The sequence below is a fragment of the Symphalangus syndactylus genome, chromosome 11 (assembly GCF_028878055.3).
Source record: "Symphalangus syndactylus isolate Jambi chromosome 11, NHGRI_mSymSyn1-v2.1_pri, whole genome shotgun sequence".
Classification (NCBI taxonomy): Eukaryota; Metazoa; Chordata; class Mammalia; order Primates; family Hylobatidae; genus Symphalangus; species Symphalangus syndactylus.
This window is the reverse complement of record NC_072433.2, coordinates 46,552,486-46,574,309: the sequence shown is the minus strand read 5'-3', so window position 1 is coordinate 46,574,309 and position 21,824 is coordinate 46,552,486. Positions and strand designations below refer to the sequence as shown.

Here is a 21,824-nt window from a genome sequence, read left to right as displayed (position 1 = left end):
ATCATTTCTTAACCAAGTGTCCTTGCATTAGCTCTGATACATCTCATCTTCAGCTTTATCTTACAAATGGAGCTAGCAATTGATGTAGGTCTTGCTTGCCTCAAAAAGCCAAACTTTTGAACAAATTTATTATCTTAACATTCCTTGAATGTGAACTACCTGAGAGGAAGTTGTGATTAAGAGAAAGAATATAGATTTTGTAAGTTTACCACATATTAAATGTGAGATGTTCAGTGAGTTTTTTAACCTCTCTCAGCCTTGCCTATCTCATGAATACAATAGGGATAGTAATCCATACCTCATAAGACTGGAGGAATTAAATTGTATAATGTATCAAAACTCAGTACCTAGCACATAGTATATAAGCAGTGTGGTGCTACCCAGATCTCTCTTTAGGACTTAAGGACCTATTTCCCGAGCTGCTGAGAAGGCTGCCATCTGACAGCCATTTGATATTAACACTCTCTAGCAATTACCTTTTTTTTTTTTTTTTTTTTTTGAGGCAGGGTTTCACTCTTGTCGCCCAGGCTGGAGTGCAATGGTATGATCTTGACTCACCACAACCTCCACCTCCCGGGTTCAAGTGATTCTCCTGCCTCAGCCTCCCAAGTAGCTGGGATTACAGGCACCCGCCACCACACCCAGCTAATTTTTGTATTTTTAGTAGAGATGGGGTTTCACCATGTTGGCCAGGCTGGTCTAGAACTCCTGACCTCAGGTGACCCACCCACCTCGGCCTCCCAAAGTGTTGGGATTACAGGTGTGAGCCACCGCGTCCAGCCTCTGGCAATTATCTTTAACAAAGAAGGCCACTTTTTCCAGTGGTATGCATCCTTTATCATATCATATAATTGACGGGGCAGTTAAAGTCCCAGCCTCTGCACCCATAATGGAGGACAATTTGGAATGGCCCTCCCAACTTCAGAGCTTCCTGTGGGGTAGATTGAAGCCTTTGTTAAGACTGCATCACAGTCCAAATTCTCCCTCTACCTATGTAGAGTTCAACGTAATAAATTTACTGCTGTCCTGTTTCCATCTCAGATCTCCTTCCCAGGGAACCCAACTTGCCCCAAGCAATGATGTTACTTCCATCTCCCTATACTGAGCCCCTTCCCTCTGTAGTCTGCCACGTGGAGGAGTGTCAGGAAAGGCTTTTGGGAGAAGGTGGTACTTACACTGAGTGTCAAAGGAATTACAAATAATTTAGCAGTGGGTAAGTGTGGGGGTGAGCTTCAGGGAGAGCAACACTTGCCAAGGCACAGATGATCAGAGGCAGAGGGTACATGAAAGAATTATAAGCAATATTATTATAACGCGTGTTTACAAAGTTGTATGAATTGACTACTACTGCTTTCTACAGCTCTTATGTAATATAATTGTGTAGGAAAAACTCTCTCTGCCTATGTTTTTCCTCTACTCTCACGCCACAATAGTTACTAACACAGAAGACTTGGGTGACCATATGTGCGGGGTTTTTGTCCCCACACACAAAGCAGCAGACACCAGCTGGGTGTCCTCTAATTCAGTTCCAACACTCCCGGAGATAGTGTCAGACCCAACAGGTTAAGGGCTCAATCCCCAAGACCACTGCCACACACACACTAGTTGCAAGCTCAGGCCTCTGAAATTTCTGTCCAACCAGCGTCAGGTTAGGGTTCCCATGACCCCCTCCTTTGGTATGAGTTAATTTGCTGGAGTGGCTCAAAGAACTCAGAGAAACACTTACTTGTATTGACAGGTTTATTATAAAAGATACAGATGAAGAGAGGGCATAGGGTGAGGTACAGGGCAGGGGCTCAGAGCTTCTATGCCCTCCCTGAGCACAACCCCCTCCAGCAATCTCCACTTGTTCAGCTCCGATGCTTACTGAACCCTTTCCTTTTGGGTTTTTATGGAAGCTTCATTGCATCAGCATTCTTCCCCCAGGGTATAGGGTGGGACTTTCTCATGGGAGTGTCTTAAGACCCAGAATCAGAAAGGAACATTAGCGTGAAGGGAGAGCAGGAGAAGGTCAGAGGCCTGCCTCTGAGGCCTAACACACCCAACATTATAACAGAAGACTGTAACAAGGGCTATGGGAGTTTTGAGCCAGGAACGGTAGAAGAAAACTAATATATATAACACCACAATAATAACAATAATACTTGACATGTGTAGATTAATTTTGATGTTCTATGTAAGTTTCTATAATGTGATAGCTTCAATATTTTTAAATGTTTTCATTCCTTCAGAATAAATATTACACCATAAATTCTAATTAAATATATGTGTGATTCAAGAAAATTATACAAGCTTTGGGTTTTCATCTACAAACTTAAGAATACTTATTTGAGGACATTTTGTTTTTTGAAGATTCAGAAACAGTTATTTTTCCATGAATTATGCCAAGCACATGAATTTTTTTAAAGGTACATTTCAAAAATAGCACATTCATTCTTCTCTTGACTCTCTAAGGAGCACAGAAAACAATTTTAATGGGGGTGGTTGTGGGGAAGGTGAGCATAGTTGACTTGCCCCATTATGCATTAATCTGACAGGTAGCTAAAGAATGTAATGAAATAGCTGTTTGGATTGTATTTATTGTGTTTATAGATGTATTAAAACATCTATCACTGTTTAGATGGTGGCTACACTGTATATTATAACTGCAAAACAGAATAAATTAAACTGAGTTTCATCTATCAACATTAAAACACTTGTGAGTGTGAGGAATGCGTTTTGTAAGGCTACTATATGAACACAATATCTATTTAAATAAGTTGCATATATTCTTGACTAGAGAAATATGTTATATCTTATTGGTGCTCTTTTTTTCCTAGAATTTTTGTATACTTTTATTCTGCTTCATTAATGTTTTTATAAATGTATAATTGTTTAACACCTTTGTGGAGGTAAATACACATACCATAAAATTCACATGTTGAAAGTGTACAATCTAATGGCTTTTGGTATATCCACAGAGGTGTGCATCCATTGTCACAGTCAGTTTTAAAACATTTTTATTACCCCAAAAAGAAAACCTCACACTTCTAAGCCATCACCTCCCAAGCCATAGACAGCCACAAATCCATTTTCTGTCTCTACAGATTTGCCTGTTGTAGTCATTTGACTAAAATTGAATCATTATAATACATGATCCTTCATAATTGGCTTCTTTCACTTAGCATAGTGTTTTCAAGATTTACCCTTAATATCAGATATATCAGTTGTTCATGTCTTTTTATTGCCAAGTAATTTTCCACAGCATGGATATACCACATTTTATTTATCCATTCATGAGCTTCAAATGTTGACTGACACAATATTGTAGAAAGGTACTAAGAGTGAACCTGGTTTGTGTATTAGTTTCCTATTGCCATAGTAACAAATTGCCACAAATATAGTGTCTTTTAGGAAAACACAGATGTATTATATTCTGAAGTCAGAAGTCTGAAATAAGTTTCACTGGGCTAAAGTCAAAGTGTTAGCACCACTTGTTCTTCTGGAGGCTTAGGGGAGAACTTGTTTCCCTGCCTTTTCCAGCTTCTTAAGAATACCAGCATTCCTTGACTCATGGCCCCATCCTCTATCTTCAAATTTCACAGTGTAGCATATTGCTTTTAGTCAGGGTTCTGCAGAGAAACAAAACCAATAGAATGGATAGAGACAGGATTTATTATAAGGAGTTGGCATGGTATTGCTATAAAAATAGACACACAGATCAATGGAACAGAACAGAGAACCCAGAAACAAAGCCTCGTACCTTCAACCAACTAATATTCAACAAAGTTGACAAAAATACACAGTGGGGAGAGGGCAGTCTCTTCAAAGAATGATGCTGGGAAAATTGGCTAGCCATATGCAGAAAAATTAAATTGGACCCCTGTCTCTCACCATATACAAAAATTAACTGAAGGTGGATTAAAATCTTAAATGTAAGACCTGAAACTATAAAAATTGTGGAAGAAAACCTAGGAAAAACTCTTCTAGACATTGGCCTAGGGAGACTTTATGAATAAGTCCTCAAAAGTAAACACAATAAAAACAAAAATAGATATATGGAACTCAATTAAACTAAAAGGCTTCTCTACATAGCAAAATAAACAATGAACAGAGTAAGCAGACAACCTACAGAATGGGAGAAAATATTTGCAAACTGAACATCTGACAGAGGGTTAATATCCAGAATCTACAAGGAATTCAACTCAGTAAGAAAAAAGCAACCCCATTAAAAACTGGGCAAAGGACATGAACAAACATTTTTCAGACAAAGACATACAAGTGACGATAAACATGAAAAAATATTCAACATTACTAGTCATCAGAGAAATAAGAATTAAAACCACAATGAAATATACCATCTTTCACCAGTCAGAATGGCTGTTAAGAAGTCAAAAAACAACATGTTTGCGAGGATGTGGAGAAAAGGGGCCACTTATATGCTGTCATTGGGAATGAAAATTAATACAACCTCTGTGGAAAACAGTATGGAGATTCCTCGAAGAACTAAAAATAGAATTACCACTTGACGTAGCAATCCTACTACTGGGTACTTAACCAAGGGCAAAGAAATCATTATACCAAAAGGATACCTGTACTCATGTGTTTTTTGCAGCACTATTCACAGTAGCAAAGCTATGGAATCAACCTAAGTTCCCCATCAACAGATGATTGGATAAAAAAATATATATCGTATACATATACACCATGGAATACGACTCATCTGTAAAAAAGAATGAAATCGTGTCTTTTGCAGCAACAAGGCTGGAACTGTCTTAAGTGAAATAATTCAGAAACAAAGTCAAATGCTGCATGTTCTCACTTGTGAATACAAGCTAAATAATATGTACACATGGACATACAGGATGGAATAATAGTGAAGACTCGCAAGGCTGAGGGAGCGTAAGGGATGAGAAATTATTTAATGGGTACAACTCATGGGTACAGTAGTATATATTGTACCAATGAAGTAATTTCTCATCCCTCATACCCGCTCAGCCTCATGAGTACAATATATACTACTATACTGTACATGGGTACAATATATCCTATTGTACCCATGAGGCTGAGGGGATGTGAGGGATGAGAAATTATTACATTGTATAACTATTAACTATGTATACAAATAGTATATATTGTACCCATGAAGCTGAGGGGATGTGAGGGATGAGAAATTACTTAATGGGTACAGTATATACTATTGTATACTATTGTATACTAAAAGCCCAGACTTCATCACTACATAATATGTCCATGTAACAAAACTGCACTTGTAGCCCTTAAATCTATAAAAATAAATAAATAGTAAAAACAGAAAAATAACAAAGGCAAATCAAAAGCTGGTTTTTGGAAAATATTAACAAAATTGTTAAACCTCTAACAAGACTGACAAAAAAAAAGAGAAGATTATTAGTTTTTAAACAATAACAAAAATGAAACAGAAGATTTTAACTACAGATGTTCAGATGCTTAAAGGATTAGTGTTGCTATGAACAATCCTCCATGCATAAATTGACAACTTAGACTTAATTTAACAATTCCTTGAAAACCACACACTATCAAAATTCATTCAAAGTGAAACAGATCATAGGAACCATTGTATAACTATTAAAGAGATTAAAACTTTTCCCACAACCCTTCTGAAAAAGAAATCTCCAGGCCCAGATAGTTTCACTAACAAATTCTACCAAACCTTTAAATAATTCCAATTCTACATAAGCTCTTCCAGAAAATAGAAGACTAAGGGACACTTCTCAATTCAACTAAATTTAAGAGGCTGATGTTAACCTTGATGCCAAACCAGGCAAAAACAGTACAAAAAAAGAAAACTACAGACTAATACTTCATGAACAGAAATGAAAAATTACCCAACAACGAATTAGCACATTGAATCTCTGATTCTCCAGTACCAGTTGTGTGCCCAGTGATCCAAGCCGCGGACACCAAATTCCCAGAGTTAGCATGCAACTCTACATTTGTTAAGGATTCTATTCAACAAGACTGCCTTGACTTCATATCCTGATCTCAAGCTCCAGTCCCAGGATACCCAAATTTCTCTCCAACTTGGCTACAAATTCAGGAGTCCTCATTCCTCCCTATGTTCAATAATGTGCTAGTAAGACTCACCAAACTCTGGAGAATACTATACATTCTACTGTAGTTCATTCTAAAAGAAGCAAGTGAACAGCGAAATGAAGAGGTACATTAGGGTAAGGTCACAAGGGTCACAAGCATGGCCTTTTTTGTCCCCATGGAGTTAGAGTGTCCCACCCTCACAACTGGATGTATTCACCAAATCCTGTCGTTTAGAGGTTTTTAGGGAGGCTTCATTACATAGACATGATTGATTCAGTCATTGACCATTGGTCATTGGGCTCAAGCTGCTCATCCTCTCTTTTCTGGGACAATTAGGGGGTGAGACTGAAAGTTCCAACCCTCTGATCAAAGATTGTTGTTTCTGGTGAAAGGCCTCATCCTGAAGCTATCTAAGGGCCTTACAGGAGTCATCTCATTAGCATAAACTCAGATAATTGGAAGGGCCTGTTACGAGTAACAAAAGATGCTCCTGTCTCTCAGGAAATTCCATTTAGGAGCTCCATGCCAGGAACTGGGGACCAAGACCAAATATATATTTTCCATTATACCAAAGAATCCCAGCAATATATCAAAAATAATACACCACAACCAAGTGGGCTTTATTCCAGGGATGTATGGTTATTTAATATTTAAAAATCATTTTATTCCTCCATTTAGTATTTTAAATAAAGGAAAAAGCATATCAATTCATATATAAAAATCATTTAACAAAATTCAATGCATTCATGATAAAACCTCTCAGAAATATGGGAATACAAGGGAACTTCATCAACTTGATAAAGAACTATAAAAAATCTACAGCCAACCTTATAATTAATGGTGAAAGTAAAAGTAATGCTTTTCTCTAATACTGAGAATAAGGCAAGTTTGTGTTCTCTCTCTACTCCCATTGAACCTAGTACTGGAAGTCTTACCCAGTGCAGTAATGCAAGAATATGAAATAAAAGACATACAAATTGGAAAGGAAGAAGTCAGACTTCTCCTGTTGAGGTGACATGATTGTTGGTGTAGAAAATTTCAAAGAATTAGGGAAAAAAACTCATGTAACTATTAAGTGAATTTAAGATAGTTGCAGGATACAAGATCAATACACAAGAATCACTCTTATTTCTATATATTAGCAATGAACAACTAGAAATAGAAATCAATACAATCCAATTTAAAGCAGCATTAAGAAACAAAATACTGAAGTATAAATGAAACATATTAAGTATCTATATGTCATTAACTCCAAAATGCTGATGAAAGAAATCAAAGAAGACCATTGGTGAGACATACCATAGTCAGGCACTGGAAGACTCAACATCCAAAAATATTTCTCTCAATATATAGAGTTATTGTCATTCCTATCAAAATCCCAGTAGAGTTTTTTGTAGATACCGACAAATTGATTCTATAATTTATATGAAAAGACAACGGAACCAAAATAGCTAAATCAGTTTTGAAAAAGAAGATAAAATTGGAGAAATCACACTCCCTAAGTTAAGGATTTTACTATATAGCTACAATAATCAAGACACTGTGGTATTGGCAATGCAGTAGACACATAGATCAGTGGAATAACTTAGACTGCCAAACAAGTACAGCTTACTGGTACGGCTAACTGGTGTTTAAGAGAAGTGTAGTCATGGTTCAATGGAGAAAAGATAGTCTTTATAACAGATGGTATTGGAAAAACTGGGCATCCCTAGCAGGGAAAAAAAAACCTTGACTAAACATCATATCTTACACAAAAACTAACTCAAAATAGATTACAAGCTTAAATGTAAAACATAAAATGATGAAACCTTTAGAAGACATAGAAAGTCTTTGTGACCTAGATTGAGTTAGTTGAAGAGCTCTTAGGCATGACACCAGAAACACAGTCAACAAAAGAAAAAGGCTGATAAGTTGACCTTTATCAAAATTCAGACCTTTACTTCCACAAAAGACATTGCAAAGAGGATGAAAAAACAAGCCACAGACTAGGAGAAATAATAATTGCAAATCTCATTCACAAAGGATTTGTATTCACAATATTAAAAACTCTAAATTCAAAAATAAAAAAAAAAAACAGGAAGATTCAGAATGTAACTTGGTTCCTAACTTTTTATGAAGGTTAAACTTTGAATGCAGAAGAAATGTAAGAATTTCAAATCTTTCGTAAGTATTCACCATTGCCTGTTATTCCCTTATCATAAATTGTACATCGCTATGCTGTCAGTGAGTAATATTTAAGTTGACATAATTCCTATTAGCTGATAATAATCATTTCCACTCCAGTTGCTGAGTTATTTTCCCTTCACATATGGTAAGTCTCTCCCTTCCTCCCCATTGCCACTACGGGCTTTTCCCTAGAGTAACAGCATTAGGAATTCAAAAATATCACTTTCACAACTTTTTTTTCTATACAGAAATATTTTTTATCTAAGCCTGTATGTGACAGATCTGTCACAGAATAGCAGTGAAATTGCTGGTCCAGGCAGGAATAGAAAGAGCAGAAACAAGTCGGCCTGCCTCACATGCTTTCTCATCTCTCTTGCATACTGCCTGGACCATGGACACTTGTGCATAATGCTCTACCATCTGAAATGTGGAGCCAGGTAGCAGCAGCCGCCCCTTCTGTTCCTGCGCCAGACTGATTCAGCCGTAGTCCCAGTGCCTGGAAAGAAACTCCATTTGTAAATGCCCCCTTCCAATCGCCTTTCAAATCACCACCACTCAGAAATCTTCACTTTTGGTCACATTTGTTCAGATTATTCCAATATAACTGAGACCCCTGTGACTTGTGTTCTCCTCAACCCCACCACTATTCTTTATGTTTGTTCTATTTACCTGAAAACATGTTAAACACTGACACTTTTATACACAGAATCTCCATTTGTAATCTCCGTTAAGTAAGACTGCTTTAATTAAAGACTGGAAGCAGACCTCAAGACCTATGAACAGTTATAAACTTAATCTCCCCTTTAGACAATAGGAGTATGAGGCAACACAGGTAGATATGTGAGTAAATGATTGGTTTAATGTTGAAACAAATTTATTCTGCCTTATATTTTATATATAATTTTGTGATATACTTTAAAGGTTATCTGTTTGCCCAAGATATTTATTCTGATTATGGACCATTCTGAGCTTGAACTGGGACATAAGCTTGTCTCTCCCAAATATAACAGCTGAAATAAGTATATGTGCTAGCATATCACACACAGCCATCTCCTTACAGAATAAGAAATTTAGTAGCATATTCTTCAAAACACAGTTGTGTTGTTGTAGTGTGTATTTTTTGTGTGTACATACTACTTCTTCAAAATCCGCTCTGTAGTTTACACTAAAGCACATCTAAATTCAGAATAGCCACATTTCAATTCCATAGTAGCCAAATGTGAATAGTTCCTACTATATTGCATGTTAAGATGGTCATATCTAATTTTCTTTTGAAGTTTCAAGGTACTGTGTTCACTGCCATATTGTAAATATATTCTTATGCAGTTGACCAGTGAAAAGTACCAGTTTGAACTGTGCTAATGCACTTATGTGGAATTTTTTAATAAATACAGTCAGCTGTCCTTACCTGCGGATTCCACATCCACTACCAAACGCAGATGGAAAATACAGTATTCGTGGGATGCAAACCCTTGTACATATTTCCTATGACATCAGACCCCAACGGGCTGACTATGGACTTCAGTATGTGTGGATTTGGGTATGGATACTGGAGGCTGGTCCTGGAACCAATCTCCTGTGTATGCCTAGGGACAATTGTATTTAATTTTTACAATTTGGGAAATTAAAATGCATGGATTATATTTCCAATAAAACAAGCAAACTGATTTTAAGATAATATAATGTATTTGATGATCTATATAGCTCAGTTAAAATTATAATCTAGTACATTTTTACATGTAATTGTGTATAAGCTGCCACAATATTAATGATAACCCAATGATATTCAGTAGGCTCTTCTCATGTGACAAAACAAAATGGGAGAGAATAGGGATAATTATAGCTAGCTTAATGTTACAGATGTGCATAGAATGAATACAGGTTATTTTGTATGCAAGCCCAGCTTTTCTCGATCTTATTTAGGTAATAATGATCTATCTTGTGGTCATAAAGATATTTTCCTGTATTTTATCATAAAAGTCTTAGAATTTTACTTTTCATATGTAGGCTTTTAATGTATCTAAACTTTATTTTTGTGTAATGCATCAAAAGAACCTAGTTTAATTCATTTCTCTTGGATAACCAGTTGTCCCCATGTTTAATGAGTAGTGTGTTTTTCCCTACTGACTTGTAATGCCAGGTTTGTGTGTATCCAGTTTCTCTGTGTGTGTGGTCCTATTTCTGTGCCTTCTATTTTGGTGCCTTACCTTGATTATCAGTCTCTGAACTGATTCCACATAATATTAATCATTCTAGCTCTAAAATAATGTTTGATATCTGATAGGGAAATACTTTCCCATATAATTTTGTCTTCAGAATTGTCTTGACTATTCTTCCTTTGTCCCTTCACATGAATTTAGAATTAATTTTTCTTATTTGACCAGAAAAAATTATATTGGCTTCTTGATTGATTTGATTACATTTTATTTAAAGATTAATTTTTGAGGAACTATTTGTGATGTTGAATCTTCCATTCCATAACATTTATTCACATTGTCTTTATATTTCCCCTGGTAATGTTTTGCCGTTATCTTCATAAAACTCCTACACAGTTTTTGACAGATTATTTTTTAAAACTTAGAGATTTCATTGTTATTGAATGAGATTTTTTTTCCTGTTACTTTTCTAATGATTATTGTTGAAATTTAAGGAGGCTATTGATTTTGGTATGTGGATCTTATATTCATCAATCTGACTTTATTCTCTTATTCTAATAATTGGCATATTCTCTTCGATTTCCTATATAGATAATTATTTCATTTGAAAATAAAAATTATCTCTTGCTTTATAAGTATTGTATCTCTTCTTTCTTTTTTGGTCTTATTGCATTGGCCAGGACCTGCCTTACAATGTTGAGTAGTCATGGTGTTATTTGGTATCATTGACTTGTTCATGACCATACATTCTTTTTATTCAGAAGAGTTTATTTTGTAATATGTAACAGAACCATGTGTGACTTAATAGAATGTAAATATAGTACAGTATTTTTTATTTTATTTATTCTTCTAATAAGCACAGATTATAGCAATTTAGGAAGTACAAATTTTAAAAGCTTAAAAATCACCCAGAGATGATCACTGTTTGCATTTTGATATGTGGCAGAATCACAAATTAGGTTTTAAAGTCAGTCTAAAAATGGCAAAATTACTCTTTAAAATCCATTAAATCACTCACAAGTTAAAATATACATATATGGATTTGTGTCATCTTCCCTATACATATACAGTAATATATATTATAAGACAAAATGGAGAAGATTACATATGAAAACACAATTCTCTAGCCTTTTTACTATACCTCTACAGTTGGTGAAAAACAGATTATATATTGATCTCCTACAGCATGCCAAGCATGCAGTTGGATTCAGACGTTAAATCTATGTGGATTAACTCCAGTATGTACGTGATTTTTATCTTACTAGCTTGAGAAGCTATGCTTGTGTGATGCAACTCTCTCATATAAAATATACTGTATTTTATATAGCTGTATTTTATAAATACCTATTATTGTGTATTTACTTGATACCATTATTATTTAGCCCCATAAGTGACATTTCACAAACAGTGCCCTGTATAATACAAAAACAGCGGTTGAAGAAATACAATAACAAGGGAGAGGACCGGGATTCTCAAATCCAAAGAAAATATATTATTCCAGGTCCTTTCAGGAAGTAGACATTCAATGTCAACTAAACAGAGTAGAATAACAGATTCATACATGTCAGGTACATGTGGAAATTTAGCAAAAGATTTATGAACATGAACCCAAGCAGAGGAAACTATTAAAAATAACAGACATGTGATATGTAAAATTCACCAGATAAAATCCCTGGTTGTGTTAGCCACACTTTCAAAATTCTATTGTTCATAAGTCTTAGAAATTCCTTCCCTACCCTTCTTCCCATAGTGAACAGTCTGAATTATATTTCAATTCTTTACATACTACAGAGTTTTGAAGTAGAATTCTAAAAAGTGAAGGAGCAATCATGGACTTTCTGAAAGCCTTTTTCATTATGGCTAGGGTATTTAAGCAGACTTACTCAGATTTTGTTCCACAAAACATCTATTGGACTCATGGCCTTTCCCACTGTAGTTCGTCTCTCTGCGTCTTCAACAGCTTGTTAGCAGAGTATCCTTATACAGAAGTGAGAGTTTATTAGTGGTATTTTCTACGAATTTTCATTATCATAGGTATTCTATTGTTTGGCAGTTTTAAAGCTACCATTATAATAAGAAGAGAGAATTTCATCTCATAGCATGTGAAGCTTAAATCTTCAATTGGGTCACTTGGGGTCACCCAAGGCCAACAGTGACCTGAAAAGGAAAAAAGTTTTCAGTATTTTTTTTTTTTTTTTTTGAGATAGAGTCTGGCTCTATCGCCCAGGCTGGAGTGCAGTGGCGCAATCTCGGCTCACTGCAAGCCCCGCCTCCTGGGTTCATGCCATTCTCCTGCCTCAGCTTCTCTGAGTAGCTGGGACTACAGGTGCCCGCCACCACGCCCGGCTAATTTTTTTGTATTTTTAGTAGAGACGGGGTTTCACCGTGGTCTTGATCTCGTGACTTCGTGATCCACCCGCCTCAGCCTCCCAAAGTGCTGGGATTACAAGCGTGAGCCACCGCGCCCGGCCAAGTTTTCAGTTTTTTATACTAGAAGGGCTAATTGTGTTACGTCTGTTCTTTCTTTCAGCCCAAGTTTTAGTTAATTGTCTAAATGTTCTGTTCTCTGCTTAGCAAAGGATTTAATAGCTGATTTTATATACATTCCTGGTTTAATCTTACTTTAATACACTTTCATTGATAGGATAAATGCCCGTTCTTAAGGTGTGCAATTCTGTTAACTCAGCATGTTCTCAAACTTTTCTCAAGATGATAAGATTGAATCTTAAATTTGGTTAGTTCTTTTTTTTTTTTTTTCTTTTTATGAGATGGAGTCTCCCTCTGTCCCCCAGGCTGGAGTGCAATGGCATGATCTTGGCTGACCGCAACCTCCACCTCCCAGGTTCAAGCGATTCTCCTGCCTCAGCCTCCCGAGTAGTTGGGATTATAGGCACCCATCACCACACCCAGCTAATTTTTGTATTTTTAGTAGAGATGGGGTTTCACCATGTTGGTCAAGCTGGTGTTGAACTCCTGACCTCAAGCAGTCCACCTACCACCTACCTCGGTCTCCCAAAGTGCTGGGATTACAGGCATGAGCCACTACACCCAGCCGATTAATTCTTATGTCTCATAGTTATTAAAGTACATGGATTTCTTACCTTTTATGAGCTAATGAATATTTCGTAGAAACCCTGGAGGAGGAGTTTGCAGTGAGCCAAGATCGCACCACTGCACTCCAGCCTGGGCAACAGAGCGAGACTCCATCTCTAAATAAATAAATAAATAAATAAACAAACAAACAGATTCTTTTGAATATAGGTAAATTAAAACATGACAAAATATTTTCTACTCACCTGTTTGACAGAAACTTTTCAGCAGTCACAGTGTTATATTCCATTAGGTTTCCCTTTCAGTTGGCCTCCCTCTACAAAAGATGCTGGCTTCCTTTTTTCATTCAGGTAACATATACTATCTCCCCCACTGAGTCACATATCCTAGACACTGACTGGGGATAAATGGATTGCATTTGCCCAAAGATAAAGTGAACTTTATTGTGAATATCAATTAATTGCCTTTGACTATTTCTTGTTGTCAGTAGCATATGTTGCAAAACACTTCAATAATATTTAGTATTTCAAAGTGAAAGTTTTATATCAGCTTAGCTAAGCATTCTGCACTTACCTATAGTAGGCAGCATGGGTTTCAGAGCATCATTTTTTTAATGTTTAATTTTTAGAGGATTCCTAATGGACTTATTTGTGTTTCTTCTTAATTTGTTTTTCTTCTCCATGTAGAACTGGCTTTTCTAAGGTTTATATAGTAAGACAAACGTATCCCCACATTGAAGCTCTTTTCATTTGAGTCTAGACTGATAATGAAATTGGGGAATTAAGGAAGAGAGTTAAAGACAGTCTAGAAGAGGAGAACTCACTCAATATAGAAATGACTAAAATGGACATGAGCTCTAAGGGCAGCCAAGGAGAAAAATCAGACTTTAAGTTAAAAGATCCATAAGCTACCTCTCAATGAGAAGTAAGACAGTTGCTCACTGCACATTAACAACCTAGAATAACCAAACCTCATCAAGTGGTAGTGTATTGAGTAACACCACCAATTTTATAGCCTTTGAAGATAAATTAAAACCAGCCTCAAAAAATTGCATACTAGATATACAAATATTGGCATAGTCAGAGAAGCAACATTTAATATGTACATTTTACACATTATATCACTTAAAGATTTACCATGGGATTTTTAAATAGGTTGAAATGTTCTGCAGTTAACTTTTGTATTAACCACTTTGTTGAGATATAATTCACACACCATACAATTCACCCATTTACTGTATACAATTTAGTGGCTTTTAAAAGTGTATTCAGGCTGGGCGCAATGGCTCACGCCTGTAGTCCCAGCACTTTGGGAGGCCGAGGCAGGCAGATCACTTGAGGTCAGGAGTTCGAGACCAGCCTGGCCAACATGGTGTAACCCCATCTCTACTAAAAATGCAAAAATTAGCCAGGCGTGGTGGCGCGTGCCTGTAATCCCAGCTACTCAGGAGGCTGAGGCAGGAGAATCACTTGTACCTGGGAGGCAGAGATCGCAGTGAACCGAGATCACACCACTGTACTCCAGCCTGGGCGACAGAGCTAGACTTCAATTAAAAAAAAAAATGTATTCATATTGTTGTACATCCATCATCACAAGCAATTTTAGGACATTTTATTACCCTAAAAAGAAGCCCCATTCACCTTAGCTGTTACTCTCCAATTCCCCTATGATTTCGTCCACTGCCACCAGGCCTAGGAAACCACTAATCTTCTTTCTGTCTCTATAGCTTTCTGTCTCTATTGTTGGACCTGTTCTGAACATCTTGTATATGCAGTTATACAATATGTGGTACTTTATGACTGGTTTATTTGACTTGGTATAATGTTTTCAAGATGTTTCTATGTCTTGTGTGTAGCAGTATTCCTTTCTTTCTGTTTTCAACAGACCATTATATGGTTATACTATGTTTCATTATTCATCCTTCAGTTGATGGACACATGGGTTTTTTGCACTTTTTGGCTATCATGAGTACTGCTGTGAACATTCATATGCAAGTTTTTATGTAGACATGTTTTCATTTCTCTTGAGATATACCTAGGAGTAGAATATTCTTTAGAGGTGGAACTCTGGTTTTTGTTGTTTGTTTGTTTCTTTGTTTTTGAGACGGAATCTCACTCTGTCGCCCAGGCTAGAGTGCAGTGGTGCGATCTCATTCACTGCAAGCTCCGCCTCCTGGGTTCACGCCATTCTCCTGCCTCAGCCTCCCGAGCAGCTGGGACTACAGGTGCCCGCCACCACACCCAGCTAATTGTTTTGTATTTTTAGTAGAGACGGGGTTTCATCATGTTAGCCAGATGGTCTCGATCTCCTGACCTCGTGATCTGCCTGCCTCGGCCTCCCAAAGTGCTGGGATCACAGGCGTGAGCCACTGCCCTGGCCAGAACTCTGTTTTTGACTGAGGAACCACCAGACTGTATTTCAAAGCAGGTTTGCCGTTTTATATTCCTGTCTACATTATACAAGTATTCTCGTTTTTCTATATCCTCACCAACCTCTGTTATCTGTCTTTTTTATTTTAGCCATCCTGGTGGGTGTGAAGTATTATTTAATTGTGGTTTTGATTTGCAGTTGTCTGATGGCTTATGATGTTGAGCTTTCTTCATGTACTTGTTGGCCATTTGTATCTCTTCCTTGGAAAACTATTCAAATTCTTTGCTTTTTTAATAATTGGGTTATTTGTCTTTTTGCTGTTGAGTTGTAAAATTTCTTTAATACATTCTAGATACAAATCCCCTATTAAATATGAGATTTCAAAAATTTTCTCCGTTTCTGTGGGCTGTCATCTTACTTTCTTGATAGTATTTGAAACACAGACTTGATGATGTCACGTTTATTTTTGTTGTTGTTATTTGTGCTTTTATCATGAGAGTTTCATATATTTTGAATAGCTTAATTGGGGTTTAATTGGCAGAGTAAATTACTTATCTTTAAAGGTTGTAAGTTGGTATGTTTTGGTATACAAATACATCTATAAAAATATCACCACAATCAAGATAATGAACATATCCATCACTCACAAAAGCTTCCTCTTAACCCTGTGTAATCAACACTTTCGCAATCCCACAGGAAACCACTGATCTGCTTTCTGTCACTGTAGATTAGATTGCATTTTCTAATATTTTATATTAATGGAATCACACAATATCTGTTCCTTTATGTCTGGGTTTTCTTACGCTGCATAATAATATTGAGATTTATCCATGGTTTTACATATATCTTTAGTTCTTTGCTTATTATTCCTGAGGAATATTCCATTGTATGGATGCATCACAATTTGCTTATATCCATTTACATGTTGATGAGCAATTAGATCTATATCGGGTCTGACTGCTACAAATAGTCAGCTGTGAACATTCATATGCAAGTTATTGTCTGAACATATGCTTTCCTTTGTAAATACCAAGGAATGGAGTAGCTATGTCTTTTGAAACATGCATGTTTAACTTTTTAAGAAAATGCCAGACATGCCAGTTTCTCCACATTTTCTCCAGAATTGGTATGGTTGGTCTTTTTAATTTTATCTATTCTGTTTGTAGTAGATGTTCTTGTAGTTTTAATTTTAGTTTATTTAATAAATTAGGATATTTGTTTTCTTATTATTGAATATTAAAAGTTTTTATATATTCTGGGTACAAGTCCTTTGTTATTGGATATGTCATTTGCAAATATTTCCTTGCAGATCTCTAGCTTATCTTTTCATTTTCTGAACGGTGTCTTTCAAAGGGGAGAAGTACCTAGTTTTGGGAAAGTACCGTATTTCAGTTTTTTTTATGGATACGGTTTTAGTGTTGTAACTAAGAAATCGTTACCTAACACAATGTTTTGCCCTAGAAATTGAAGAGGTCTGGATTTTACAGTTTAGGTCTGTGATCCATTATATCCAAGTTCCTTTTTTGTAAATTGTTCCAGCACCATTTATTGAAAATACTTTCTTTTTCCACTCAATTGCCTTTGATCCATGATGAAAATCAGTTGACAATATATGTTTGGGTATATTTCTTCATTCTCTTTTCTGTTCCCATGATCTATTGTCCATCTTTGTGGCAGTACCACACCTGATTACTATTGTTTAAAATGAGTAGTCAATTCAGATGGTATGTGCCCTTCTTCTTTTCCAGAGTCATTTTGGCTGTTATAGTTTCTTTGTATTTCTTATAAATTTTAGGGTCAGTTTGTCAGTTTCTGCAAAAGAAATAAAAATAAAAAGTCTCCTGAGAATTTTACTGGTATTACAATGAAACTATAGGTCAATTTGGGGATAAATGACACCTTAACAATATTGCATCCTCTGACTATGAATGTAGTGCATATATAGCTTTTTCATTTTAGATGTTTAATTTTTTAACAGTGTTTCTAGTTTTCAATGTACAGATCTTATGCATCTTTTGTCAGATTTATACCTAAGTAGTTTATATTTTTGATGCTATTATGCCTGGTACTTTTTTTTTTTTTAAGTGTTTTGTTTTTTGTTTTTTGTTTTAATAGAGACTGTGTCTTTCTATGTTGCCCAGGCTGGTCTCAAACTCCTGGGCTCAAGCAATCCTCCTGTCTTGGCCTCCCAAATGCTAGGATTACATGCAGGTGTGACCCACTGCACCCAGCCAGTATTTTTAATTTCAGTTTCCATTGTTATTGACTATTGTATTTATATCTGCCACCTAGCCAAACTTACTAGTTCTAGTAATTTTTTCATAGATTTCATATGATTTTTCTAAGCACATGGCCATATAACTTGCAAATAAAGACAGTTTTACCTCTTTCTTTCCAATCCGGATGTCTTTTGTTTTTCTTTCCTTTTACAATGGCTAGAACCTGTATATTCATTGCTGAGTGGAAGTGGTGAGAGCAGGCATTCTTGCCTTGTAAGAACAGGGACCTTAGGAGGACAGCATTCAGTCTTCCACCATTAGTATGATGTTCACTGTAGGTCTTCTGTAGATGCCCTTTACAGTGTTGAGAATTTTTCTTCTATTCCTAGTTTGCTGAGAGTTTAGATCAGAAATGGGTTTTGGATTTTGTCAGATCCTTTTTCTGCCTTTTATTAGATGATTGTATTATTTTCCTCTTTTCATTTGTTAAACTAATGAATTACACTGATTTATTTTTGAATATTAAAGCAACTTTGCATTCCTGCAATAAATTCAACTTGGTCATGATTTTAGTATTTATAATATTCCTACAGTGTTCACTTTGCAAGATGCTGTGTTCACTGAAACATGCTCATATCAGAAATATGTCCTCTCTGTGTGATTGGCTGGTAATCACAGAGCAGAGACATGGTTCAAAAAATGCACACGTTTCAATGAACACTGAACTGTGCAAATCAAGATCTGACTGTATTATTGAATTTGATTGACTAGAATTTTGTTTTAAAACACTGCATCTATCCTCATGAAGAATATTGATCTGTAGTTTTCTTATGATGTCTTTCATTTGGGTGTTTAACACTGGTTTCACAGGATGAGTTGGGAAGTATGTCTTTCTCATCTATTTTCTAAAGAGTTTGTGTAGTACATGTATTATTTCTTCTCTCAATATTTGGTAGAATTCATCAATGAAGCCATTTCGGTCTGGAGTTTTCTTTTTTGGAGACTGTTACACTGCAATTTCAATTTGTCTCTTCTTGAGTAAGCTTTGGTGTTTTGTGACTTCCAGGGAATTCGTCCATTTCATCTAACTTATCAATTGTATTGGCACAAAGTTTTTTATAACATTCCCTCATCATCATTTTAAAATCCCTAAAATTTGTAGTGATGTTAACTCTGTCATTTCTGATATTGGTACTTTTTACCTTTTCTCCTTTTTATTTTTTTAATGGCCATTCTGAGTGAAGGCTTATCAATTTTACTGTTTTTTGCAAGAAACCAGGTTTTGTTTTCATTTATTTTTCTCTATTTTTTTCCTGTTTTCTATGTCACTGATTTTCTCCATTATTATTTACTTTTTTCTCCTTAATTTACATTTTATTTGCTCTTCTATTTTTGGCTTTTAAAGTAACTGAGGTCATTTGAGACTTTTCTTCTTTTCTACTATAGGTGTTTAATGATATAAACAGCCCTTTAAGTACTACTATAGTGACATACAACAAATCTTGATGGCTTCATTTTTATGCAGCTCAAAGTACTTTCAAATTTTTCTTTGTATTCATGGTTTATTTAGTAGTGTTTTATTTTTAATTTTAAAATATTTGGAAATTTTTGAAATAACTGTTATTGCTTTCCCATTTAATTCCGTTATGATCAGAGAAAATATTTTGTATGACTTAAATTAGTTTATATTTATTGAGACTTGTTTCAGTATCCAGAATATGCTCTATCTTGATAAATATTTCATGTTACTTCAAAAGATTGTATATTCTGGTGTTGCTGGGTTGTGGTCAATAAACGTCAATCAGGTGAAATTGTTTATTATTGTTTGAGTCTTCTTTATCCTAGTTGATTTTATGTCTTTTTAGTTTATCAATTATTAAAAGAGACATATTGGAATCCGTGACTATAGTTGTGAACTTGTCTGTTTCTTCCACAGTTCTTCCAGTTTTTGTTTCATGTTATTTGAAGTTATGTTATTAGGCCTATAAACATTTAAGATTCTTATGTTCTCTAGAACTGACTCTTTTATATGAAATGACTCTCTTTGTTGTGGTGATATTCTTTGTTCTGAAGTCTACCTTCTCTCTTATTAATATTGTCACTCCAGCTTTCTTTTTATTTGCCTTAACTTGCTATATCTTTTTTTAACCTATGTAAATAGTTTTGTTGAGATATAGTCACTTGCCATACAATTCACCCATTTAAAATATACAGTTCAGTGGTTTTTAGAATATGCATAGAGTTATATAACCATCACCTTCAAGTTTAGAACATTTTCATTAACCCCGAATGAAACTCTTACCCCTTAGCAGTCATTCCCCCTTTCCTCCAATTCCCTCAGCCCCCGCTAATTACTAGTCTACTTGCCATCACTGTAGATTTTCCTATTCTGAACATTCCATATAAGTGGAATATATGTTGTCCTTTGTGACTGGCTTCTTTCACTTAGCATGTTTTTAAGGTTCAGCCATGTTTTTGTATAATAGATTCCTTTTTTCACCAAATAGAATTTTGTTATATAGATATACCACATTTTGTTTATCCATTCATCAGTTGATAGACATTTGGATAGTTTCTACCTTTTGACCCCTTTAAATACTACTACTATGAACATTTTTCCATATAGGTTTTCATGTAGCCATGTTTTCATTTTCCTTGGAATATATCTAGGAATAAAATCCTGGGTCAAATTTTAACTCTATGTTTAATCTTTTGAGTAACTGCTAGACTGTTTTTCAAAGCTGCTGTACCATTTTACATGTCTCCCAACAGTGTATGAGCTTCCAATTACTCCACATTTTCTGGAACACTAGTTATTATCTCTCTTTTTCTAAAAATTGTAGCTGTCTGGCTGGGCGCGGTGGCTCACGCCTGTAATCCCAGTTCTTTGGGAGGCCGAGGTGGGCAGATCACTTGAAGTCAGGAGTTCAAGACCAGCCTTCCCAACATGGTGAAACTCCATCTCTACTACAAGTACAAAAATTAGCCGGGCATGGTGGCAGGCGCTTGTAATTCCAGCTACTCCAGATGCTGAGGCAGGAGAATGACTTGAACCTGGGAGGCAGAGGTTGCAGTGAGCCGAGATTGTGCCACTGTACTCTAGGCTGGGCAACAGAGCAAGACTCCACAAAAAAAACAAACAAAAAAATTATACCTGTTGTACTGGATGTGTCTCATTGTGGTTTTGATTTGGAGTTCTCTGATGGCTAATTTTGTTGAACATCTTTTCATGTGCGTATTGGCCTTTCGTATATCTTCCTTGTAAAAATGTCTGTTCAGCAGCTACTTAGTTCATTTTTTAAATTAGGTTGTCTTTTGTTATTAAATTGTGAGAGTTTCTTGTATATTCCATATACAAGTCTTTTCAGATATAATTTGCAAACATGTTTTCCCATTTTGTGAGTTGTCTTTTCGCCTTCCTTGGGGTGATCTATCTTTTATCATTGCTTTTACATCTTACCTATTTGTATCTTTATATTGGAGGCAATATGTAGTTGAGTCTTCATTTTTTAATCCAACCTCACAACGTATGGCTTGTAGTTTGTGTGTTTAGACCCTTTATATTTCATGTCAGTATTGATATTGTTAACATCTACTTTCTTGTTTTTGTCCTCTTTCTAAAGGTTTTCATTTACATTAAGTGAGTATTTTTATGATTCTATTTTATCTTTTTGTTGATTTATTCATTATAAATCTTATTTTAGTGAATACTGTAAGGTTTATACATCTTTAACTTATCCTAGTCTATCTTCAAACAGTATTGTAGCACTTCACGTATAGTTTCAGAACCTTATGATAGTATATTTAT

At 35.6% G+C, this 21,824-nt stretch overlaps 1 protein-coding gene and 1 long non-coding RNA gene across 3 annotated transcripts in view; one reads left to right on the top strand and one right to left on the bottom strand.

The window, feature by feature from the left end:
- The window catches only part of ITFG1 (integrin alpha FG-GAP repeat containing 1), a 305,320-nt gene that overhangs the window by 172,356 nt on the left and 111,140 nt on the right, over positions 1–21,824 (top strand). The gene's annotated exons all lie outside the window — the stretch shown is intronic.
- On the bottom strand, positions 3,559–13,589 carry LOC134731720 (uncharacterized). Its single transcript, XR_010114222.1, has 3 exons — positions 13,478–13,589; positions 12,260–12,353; positions 3,559–3,611 (listed from the first exon to the last, which is right to left on the bottom strand). It is a non-coding gene; the product is annotated as an uncharacterized lncRNA (long non-coding RNA).